The sequence below is a fragment of the Capsicum annuum genome, chromosome 2 (assembly GCF_002878395.1).
Source record: "Capsicum annuum cultivar UCD-10X-F1 chromosome 2, UCD10Xv1.1, whole genome shotgun sequence".
Taxonomy (NCBI): Eukaryota; Viridiplantae; Streptophyta; class Magnoliopsida; order Solanales; family Solanaceae; genus Capsicum; species Capsicum annuum.
In genome coordinates this window covers 143,765,865-143,777,321 of record NC_061112.1, presented here as the reverse complement: position 1 = coordinate 143,777,321, position 11,457 = coordinate 143,765,865, and the positions used below count along the sequence as shown (strand labels likewise).

General features: G+C 29.3%; 1 long non-coding RNA gene and 1 pseudogene across 1 annotated transcript; both read right to left on the bottom strand.

The window, feature by feature from the left end:
• Positions 1-1,931: 1,931 nt before the first annotated feature.
• LOC107861367 lies at positions 1,932-3,122 on the bottom strand. Its single transcript, XR_001671795.2, has 3 exons — positions 2,936-3,122; positions 2,359-2,479; positions 1,932-2,244 (listed from the first exon to the last, which is right to left on the bottom strand). It is a non-coding gene; the product is annotated as an uncharacterized LOC107861367 (long non-coding RNA).
• A 2,588-nt stretch (positions 3,123-5,710) lies between these two features.
• LOC124896300 lies at positions 5,711-10,166 on the bottom strand (annotated as a pseudogene).
• Between the last annotated feature and the right edge of the window lie 1,291 nt (positions 10,167-11,457).

The window sequence follows — 11,457 nt, the reverse complement described above, 5'->3', positions numbered from 1 at the left end:
AGAAAAGTAAAATGACTTTTGTGTAATGAATGAAAGAAAAGTGACTTTGATGTAATAGAAATAAAGTTAAATGACCATGAATGTAATTTACTTTATTTATTCTTTTCCAATATATATATATGTTGCCAGCTTCGAAGGTTTTGAATAACTGGTTCGAGATAGATGTTCTGAGAAGGGAGCCTTGGAATAACCGGTAAAGTTACTGCCATGTGACCAAGAGGTGACGGGTTCAAGGCTTGGAAACAACCTCTGGCAAAAATGTAAGGTAAGGCTGGGTACGATACACCCTTGTGGTGAGGCCCTTTTCCGAACACCACGCATAGCGATAGATTTAGTGCACCGGACTGCCCTATATACAGATGTTTTGAAAGCAACTCCTGCAACTGATGCGGTGATAGGGACCACGGCAAGCGTTCGTACACCTGGAAGTGGATATGTATTGCTACATCACGTGATGGGAGAATCTGATGGTGATCGTGGTATTTGGTCATATGTTGAAGGGGGAATGGGCTGTGTGTCATCGGCTATAGCTGCTGCAAAGGAGGCTGGTGCAACCATATTGACAAATGCCGGAAGTCTCGAAATTGATGATTGCGGACACGGGTAGAGTGCATGGGGTGTTGTTGGCTGACGGAACTATATTGCATTCTTTTGTTGTTCTATCAAACGCCACACCATTCAAAACGTTCATGGATCTTGTGCCAGATGATGTACTTCCTCATGATTTTCATAATGCTATCAAGTGCTCTGATTATCGCTCTGCTACTACAAAAGTCAATTTGGCTGTTGACAGATTGCCACAGTTCCAATGCTGCAATTTAAGGTCCACAACATAGTCGTACCATTCACATAGAGGTATTCATTTAAGTGAATATCTCCGTAAAAAAAGTTGTGAAATGTCAGTTGTCACTAACCAAAAATGCCTAATGGACACCGTTGTCTTCGATACGATATTCAGAAAAAATTTCCACTTGTGTTCCTCTGTAACCCCCAAAATTTTTATTAACTAACATGGAAAACAGTGCAATATATAAATGAAAACAAAATTTGGAACTTAACCAAAGTTTCAAATCTACAAATAAAATATTTTGAAGTTGTGGACGAAAAAATTGATTAGTGTACTCAAAAGCATGGTATAACATTGTAAAATTGAAAGTCCATACTTTCTTTGATGTTTGAAGAAAAATGAGAACACAATACTCCAAAGCATAATATAAAGATGATGTAAAACTAAAAATTTGAGAAGTACACGTCGAACTAAATATAAAACTTTAATCAACTTAACAAATTAACATACTCGCATCGAAAACTTTCATAAACATATAAGAGTAAATTCCCTAAATAATCACCAATTTTGAGAATTTGCCTAATAATATCACTTTTATTTTTTTTAGGATCACAATATCACCCAACTATTCTTATTTTCCTCAAAATATACTTGACACAATACCAACATTCTTTTCTCTCCTAATAGAATGCGATATCACATTTTTTCTTTTTTTAACAATACATAAAAGATGTTTATGTCTCTATAAGCACCAACTTCTTTCACATATTCAATCAAAACATTTACCTGATTTTAGAATAAACAACTTTTTTTACATATTCAATCAAAACATTTACCTAATTTTTGAAGATTTCGAAGCTGCAACGGTGAATAAGTGATCATATTGTTATACTTTCAGTAGTTCAATACATTATTTTCTATACGAGAATCTAGTTACTTCAATTTCATAGCGAAAATCTTTATTCTCTCTTTCATTCACGAGTATTTGCATGAACGTCAACTTCTCTTCATACAAAAAATTAGTCTTTCTCTTATCAAAAGAAAAAATTAAATTAGTTCCTTGGAGCTGATCAGGAAGACAAAACATAATAACAAATTTTCTTCACTGCCTTACCAAATTATATGCACAAATAAATTTGTCCTTCAAAATAACAATTTATAGCAACAATACTTCAAAAAAGTGTCATAACTTGCTATAATTTACAGCTAAATAATGTTTTATAGGCAAGTGGCAACATCACACTGTACCACGCCATAATATGACCACAGAGACATGTCTAAATAAGTGTTTCACATAACTAACAAAAGAAATTAATGCATAATCCCTATATTTTACTAAAGTTTCTCTTCTTCTTCTTCAACAAAACTACATAATTCGTCATGACTTCTCTTTCAAAATGGCTTCCTTTCTTTGCCGTAAAAGAAGGTCAATCAACAGATTCAACATGCACACCTCCCTGAGCCAATAATAAAGGGAAAAAAAAAATACAATTAAGCAATAAAATTAATGGAAAAAAAATCATAACTTTGCAATAAATTAACTGGAAAAAAACAAATCAAGAATTCATTACGTGAGTTCTAGTTGACTGCTTTGTTAAGTTCAAATCCATTTGTGAATCTACCCAAATTTCTGGATGATAAAATTTAGAATAATCCCACAAATCATCATTTTCAGCTTGTTCTTTGACTGATCTGGAGATTGATTTGAAGAAGCGTCAACAGCCTTTTTGAGCACTTAGAGATGCAAGAAATTTATAAACATTAGAGGTATAAGGTGCAATAGTTTTGGGATAAAATGCAGAATTACTTATCCTACGTTTGGATGAAGGCATTACTTAGTCCCGAAATTCTTTAAGTGATGGAATTAGTTATCACCTATGGTGGAATAACTAATCGTTGGATTAATTATCCCGGAATAACTTATTCTAGTTATTCTCAACCAAATAACCCCTTAAGAGTAGATGTCTCCCATGTTCTACACAGACTATAGACACAAACTCATAACGCAGATTCAAACAACAGAATATCCCATTCAAAAACAAGCAAAAAAATTTCTAAATTTTAAGAAAATTACTCCAATACCACATTGAGTATTCAAATTATTTCACAATTTAAACTTCAAAGATTGAAAAAAAAAATGAATTTTACCTCGTGACGATCTCTTTGGTCGACATCAAAGGTATACAGAGGCTAGGGATGTAATCTATTCTGCAAATTCATTAATTTATTCGTTGAAGAACCCACAATTTAGTCAAAGAACCAGAGGATTTCATGTTAGAAGTTGCCTCAGAACCCTAGAAAACTTTTCCGGGCAGAAAAATATGCCTCTTTGTAATCTTCTTCTCGGGTAAAAGATCGGTGATTTAAAAAGTTAAAAAATTTATTATTAAAAAAAAATGTGACATGGCATATGTGACATGACATCCTATTAGAAGAAAGAATGATGTTGATATTATGTCAAGTATATTTTGAGGAAAATAGAAATAGTTGGGTGATATTATGGTCCTAAAAGAAACAAAAATAATATTATAAGGCAAATTTTCTAACATGGGTGACTATTTAGGGAATTTACTCACATATAAAGAACATTTGTACAATTAAAGAAAATAAGTTTTACCTATCCAGAGAATAACAAGAATACAAAGTTATTGTTGATTATTGAAGAAAAATGAAAGTATTACTCAAAGTGTAGCACCAAAAATCGATCATGAGGAGCACCTAGGAAATAATTCAGATTCAAAACATCCATAATAGCGGACAAAGAAAAAATTCCAGGGTGAGCTCGACCATAGAGCCACTAAAGGGTTTGAAGTCCATTTTTTGTAAAAATATATTCTCTATAATATTTTATTTTTAAAAAAATATGTATTGTTAAATTTCATGAGAAAATTTGGGAGAAAAACTACTTGTTTAGAATTTTTAAAAATATTATTAAATTAAGTCAAAATATCGTTCACTAAGATAATATATTCACACACATTTTTAACGATAATATCTATGTGATTCTAAATATTTTTACTAATTGACAACTCGATGCACATATGCTGCATGAAATGCACATAAGTCGCACGAGATGCACTTACATCGCACGAGATGCACTTACGTTGCACAAGATGCATGTATGATACATAGAAAAACTAATTTTATTAAATACACTTGAAATGACCTGTAAGACCCCGCAAAATTCTAAGCTTAACTCAGCCCTTTAGAGCATGATAAGAGGTCCCAGACAAGGGATAGGGCATTCCTGCCGGCAGAGGGTTTGATCCTTATTAGCAATCCTTGCGTTACAAAACTACTTAGCCAGCGTAGGTTTAGATATCTTCCGGTCAGACAAGGGTTGATACATCTCGTACTAGTTTTTCTGCCAGAGAGGTTTGACAAAAGGGCTTCCTGTTAGAGAGGGTTAACTCACAACTTTATCTTTACCCGTAATACGGTACTGACACCCTTCCAAATGGGGGTTACAGGTTGGACCCCAATCTATTCAGAGAGGGGCATGTCAGTTAGATGATCACTTTCCATAGTCTCAGTTTCAATTTCAGTTTCAGTCTCAGTATAACACTCAATTCACTTCTACAGATTCAGGACTGTCAGACATAGTCACCCAGCTCAGTATAGAACTTAGTTCAGTTCTACAGACTCAAGACTGTCAGAAATAGTCACTCAGCTATCATAATACAGTTATCAGTAAACTCAAATATCAGTTTATCAGTACTCAGAACTCAGTATCCAGTGTTAACATGATCTCACTTAAAGTTTATGTATTCATGCATGTACTCTCATTAAGTTACGTTCATGTTATTCAACCAGTTATTGTTCATGCATATGAACCCATGTATATCAGCATACCTCACTTGGCATACTAGTACATTCAAAGTACTGACGCATACCTTTTCTTTTGCACTATGATGTCTTATATCATAGGTTCAAACGCACGGGCTCCTGGCCGCACTTAGCAGCCCAGACTATCAGCAGCAGATTTAGTGGTGAGTTCTCATCATTCGAGGACAGATTTATCTTTCAACATTTCGGTAGTTCAGCATATTCAGTAGATGGACTTAGTTGGGGACTTGTCCCATCAACTCCCTATTCAGACAGTTAGAGACTTTCAGACTAGAGTATTTCATACAGATGTTTCAGTTTTCAGTATTCAGTTATCAGTATTTGTTCAGTTATGAACCTCATGGCGACTTCAGTCTAATTTCTGCATTTATTTCAGTTATATTGTTATTAGAGTGTTACTATTATTCAGTTCTCACAGTAGGTACCAGTCATGGATTAGTTGATAGTCCTTCGGGGTCGCTAGCACCGTGTAGCGTTCGGTGTACAGACTCGAAGCGTTACATGACCACTTTTTAAAGCGTTACAGTCTTAAATCAGTTAGTTTAAAAGGGAAAGAAAGGAGGGGGTGAGGGGATTATATCTTAAAACATCAGCATAGCTAATCTAGCAGTAGTACGATTTTCAGTAGCATTAAGTGATTCAAGGTATATACCACCTAGGCTTTTTAGGTCGGCAAATTACAAATATCAAGTATAAATTAAACAACTAAAAACTATTACTATCTTATATGTGACCAAAATAAAAACAAAATTCGTGGGGCATTTTAAAACTTACTCAGTAGTTGAAGCTCCCGCATCTGTGGAGCTTGAGAAGGTCTGTTTCGGATTGCTGTCAATATATACCATCGGAATTCTGGAAATAGGTTGTAGTTTAACCAAGTTGTGACAAAAGTTTTTCCGGGTTTTGGTATTGATCATGCTCAATTGGACGTCTCTAATTCTGAACGGTAGAAAATAAATGAAAAAGATACCAATGTTATCTTGAATTCTGAAATTTATTACAAATATCTAATTCTTCACGTTTTTTCAAATTTCTAACTGTCTATTCCTACACTACATTCTACATACAAAAGGTCAACTACACTTCATTGTCTTCTTTTGAAGGTTGCTTTTTTCAAAATCAGTGTAACTTTCAGATCTCTGCTTCTGGTAGCTCGCTTTCTTTCTTTCTTTCTTTCTTATCTTTGGTAGGGACTATTATGAGTCCTACACAATGAACCACAATGCCGAGAAAAATGAATATCCATGCTTTCAAGACACAAATAAGAGGCAACACAGCTAGATTCATGACAAATGTCATGAGTAAAAGCATCATGGCCTGTACAAAAAGAATTCAATTTCTGTTAGAGTTTACAGAGTTCTAAAACTTGTAACTCTTCAAGAAGAATTCAAGAGGTAAATATTTCCTTAAAAGCATCAAGATCTCCAATATCTCATGGGATATTCATAAAGAGATCAAAATCCTCTCATTCTTGATAATCAAATAGAAGATCCACAAACGTACTTTCATGGAGATCAAATTCAAATATTCCTATGTTTGATAAATACGCCACTAACGGCTCTTAAATTACAAAGAAATTCATATCAAATTCAAATATGTCTACATTCGAAAAATACGCTACTGAGCCTTCGAATTATGGAGAAAATCAAAAGAGAAGAATGGGAGGAACAGATTTGTACACGGCTACAACGTTTATCAATAAAAATTATTATTTTTTCATATTTTTATTTGTAATTGAAATTTATTTTTCTTAAATTAAATTATGTTGAAAACAATACACTTAAACTCTAAGCTCCTCCGAGTATGTTGCCGTTGTCTAATCATGAGGACTAGAAAATGAAGAGTAAAATTCTATGAGGGGATGCTAGATACATTAGCAATGTAGTCGCTTTGTTGGTTTAGCTGGAATAGTGGATTTGCTTTATGAAATATGAAATAGAAGAAAATGAGCAAATATTGAAGGAAATTGATCAATTTAGATATATTTGACAAATTAGATTACTATTCTATATTATAGAAGAGCTGGTTTCGACCAACTCTTTATTATTTATCATTTTATCCTTAATTATTTTGTAATTTATTATATTATTCTTAATTAATTATTATAAATCGTTTATATATTAGAATTAATAATATTTTTTATTATATTACACCTAATTAATTATTATAAGTCATTTATATAGTAAAATTTATAATATTTAATTAAAAAAGTAGATATTTATGACGTTTGTTTCAGTTGCTTTAATCGTGATTTTACTATATCATCCCTAATTAATTATTATAAGTCATTTATATATTATAATTAATAATATTTAATTAAAAAAATAGATGACATGTCTGGCTCTATTAATCCTAATTGTTCAGTGATTTATTATATTACCCCTAATTAACTATTCTAAGTCATTTATATATTAAAAATAATTAATTATTATAAGTCATTTATATATCAGAATTAATAATACTTTTTATTATATTATCCCTAATTAATTATTATAATTCATTTTACTATATTACCTCTAATTGCTCCATGGTTTACTATATTACCCCTAAATAATTATTATAAGCCATTTATATATTATCATTAATAATATTTTTTTATTAGTCATTTAAATTTTAAAAAATTAATAATATTTAATTAAAATATTTATTTCAACATGACTGCTTCAAGAGTTGCATCGTGATTTCACTATATCACCCCTAATTAATTACTATAACTCATTTATGTATTAGAAAATTAATAGTATTTAATTAAAACAAGAAAAATATACGTTTATGACATATTTGTTGCAGCTGCTTCAACCATAATCATCTTTGAGAAGATGATCCAAGACTTTATTGTTAATTGAAATATCTTTTGTTCTAGTTTTTGTATGAAATAATCCTATGAATATTAGTTCTACATTTTTTCTATATTTTGTACAGGTTTCAATCTTATCATCAAACAATTAAAATAACTCGATTACACAACGCATCACACTTTTTTATCATATGGAAAAAAACTATCCTATAAAACTTCACTTCTTAACGAGTACCATCAAATAGTTATTATTTTAAAAGTGATTGTTTTAAATCAATGTACATTATGTTTGTATTTCATCAATATCAAATATTAGTGTTAAAAGATGTCTATAGTATTGGACTCGTGCTGACACGGGCCATGCACCTCTAGTGAGGTGGTTTCGACCGCCTCTTCATTTACTATACTACCCCCATCATTTATTAGAATTAATAATCTTTTTTACTATACTACCCCTAATTAATTATTATAAATTATTTATATATTAGAATTTATAATATTTAATTAAAAATAGATATTTATGACGTTTGTTTCAGCTGATTTAACCGTAATTTTACTATATCATCCCTAATTAATTACTATAAGTCATTTATGTATTACAAAATTAATAATATTTAATTCACAAAAAATTGATTACTATATTAACCCCTATCATTTACTATGTTACCCCTAATTGCTCCGTAGTTTACTATATTATTCCTAATTAATTATTATAAGTCATTTATATATTAGAATTAATAATATTTTTTAATTATATTATCCCTAATTAATTATTATAAGTCAAACACCTCTTCATTTACTATATTACCCCTATCATTTACTATATTACACCCTAATTGCTCTATGATTTACTATATTATCCCTAATTAATTATTACAAGTTATTTATATATTAGAATTAATAATATTTTTTATTATGTTACCCCTAATTAATTATTATAAATCATTTATATATTAGAATTAATAATATTTAATTGAAAAAATAGATATTTATAACGTTTGTTTCAGCTACTTTAACTGTGATTTTACTATATCATCCCTGATTAATTATTATAAGTAATTTATGTATTAAAAAATTAATAATATCTAATTTAAAATAGATTACTATAATACCCCTATCATTTACTATATTATCCCTAATTGCTCCGTGATTTACTATATTATCCCTAATTAATTATTATAAGACATTTATATATTAGAATTAATAATATTTTTTTATTATATTATCCTAATTAATTATTATAATTCATTTATATATTAGAATTAATAATATTTAATTAAAAAATAGATGACATGTCTACCTATATTACCTCTAATTGCTTCGTAATTTACTATATTACCCCTAATTAATTGTTACAAGTCATTTATATATTAGAATTAATAATAATTTTTTTTACTATATTGCTCCTAATTAATTATTATAAGTCATTTGGTTTCGACCACTGCTTCGTCATTTACTATTTTACCCCTAATTTCTTCATGATTTACTATATTACCCCTTATTAATTATTATAAGTCATTGACATATTAGAATTAATAATATGTTTTTAGTATATTACCCCCAATTAATTATTACAACAACAACAACAACATACCCAGTGTATTCTCACCTAGTAGGATCTGGGGAGGGTAGAGTGTACGCAGACCATACCGCTACCTATTAGAATTAATAATATTTAATTAAAAAAATAGATATTTATGACGTTTGTTTCAGCTGCTTTAACCGTGATTTTACTATATTATCCCTAATTAATTATTATAAGTCATTTATTTATTAAAAATCAATAATATTTAGTTAAAAAATAGATGACATGTCTGCCTATATTACCCTTAATTGCTCCATGATTTACTATATTATCCTTAATTATTTATTATAAGTCATTTATATATTAGAATTAATAATATTTTTTTTACTATATTAGCCTTAATTAATTATTATAAGTCATTTATATATTAGAATTAATAATATTTAATTTTAAAAATAGATATGTATGACATTTGTTTCAGCTGCTTTAACCGTGATTTTACTATATCATCCCTAATTAATTATTATAAGTCATTTATTTATTAAAAAAATAATAATATTTAATTAAAAAAAGATGACATGTCTGCCTATATTACTCCTAATTGCTTCGTGATTTACTATATTACCCCTAATTAGTTATTATAAATCATTTATATATTAGAATTAATAATATAAGTCATTTATATATTAAAATTAATAATATTTAATTAAATCAGTGTACATTTATGTTTCTATCTCATCAATATCAAATTTTAGTACTAAAAATATTTATAGTGTTGGGCTCGTGCTGACACGAGCTATCCACCTCTAGTTGACAAATAAGAGAAATGGATAAATATCTCGAAGAAAAGAATCCTCCACATCAAAAGAGGAGTTGTTCGTCGCTCGAAGAATCTGTAACCCAAGAATGTCCGTTCAGCTACTCCCGCTCGAATTGCACCAACGGGAATCGAAGGCATGATAATCATACCTAACGGAGACTAAAAACTGAGGCCCGTAAAAAATGATTTGAGTTCAGGTCTAAGAGCTGTTGAAAAATCTGTGTACCTACGTTAACTACTAGAACCGGTGAGTATAGCAACTTCTTCCAGGATGGTTCGGTCTTCATTTACTATTAAGTGAACCTAAGTGTTGAAGCTTCATTTTTGCCCCAGATTTTTATAGCCTTCTTAGGACTACGTTTCCTCCAAATAAGAAACTGTAGTGTCTCATTCAGCAAATCTTTGGCAGAAAAAACTGGAGTTGCAAAAATGTCACATGCATCAAGACTCAACCGCCATTCATTAGTGAAATGGCGAGATGTAAGTAGATTCAAAGTTTTCGCCACATTTCTTCCACGAGATGTACGAACCTCACACGAAATACATATGTGATACACCAGATACACATGTGATGTACATAAAAATTAATTTTATTAAGAAAACATGAAACCTCGTACTTATTAGGATTTGAGTTTAAGCCACCAAATTTATTGAGCCGCCTTTGAAAAATCGTGAACTGATTTAAATACAAAAATCACAAATTAACTCAAATACTTAAACTTTCACTAATAAATAGGGGTAGTTATGGATTGATTTGGGCCGATTATCGGTCACAACTAAAATCAAATCAAATCTAGTCGGTTTTTCAATTATTAAAATCAAACCTAATCAAATAAAATATATATTTATCGATTTTGATTTTTATCTATTTGGGTCTAATTTGATTCAGTTATTAACCATACATGAAATTAAAAAAAAAAAAAAGACTATGCAATTATCAAATGAATTATGTTACATAATTCTTTTTTTTTCCCACCTAAATTGGGATAAAATATGAAAATGATATAAGTTTCTAAGACACATCTACTAAAATAGCAGATAATATTAAAAATACATTATCAGATTTTGCTCAACAGATAACAACCTTTTTGCTTGGACCCGATCTGGCCCTTTTCATTCTTTTTTTTTTGTTTTCATATTTTTTATTTTTTGAATAAATTTTGATGGATATATTACACATATATGATTAGATACTTAAATTCTTCATAAAAAATATACATTATGCATACAGAATTATATATATATATATATATATATATATATATATATAACTTACTGGTTCGATGCAGTTATTTTTAATTTTTATTTAACAAAATCAAAATCAAACAAACAAAATTAAATAAAAATCAATTTATTTAGTTGGTTTTGTTCAATTTTTTTTTATTTCAATTGGTTTTTGCCTAAACTTAAATACCTTGCTAAAAATAATTTAGATATAAGAAACTGTGAATGAATTCAAATATAAAATTTTATCAACCAAAAATGAAAATTTACAAATTAATTTAGATATGAAAAATCACAAATTAATTCAAATGAAAGAACTTAATCTAATAAACATGAAAAATTGGTAACAAAATTTTTAGGTTGAATAGCATAGATTGATTTTAAAAAGTATAACTTTTGAGTTTTAAGTTTTCAGTTAATCTTTTTTTTATAATTTTGATTCTATAATTTGTATTAGT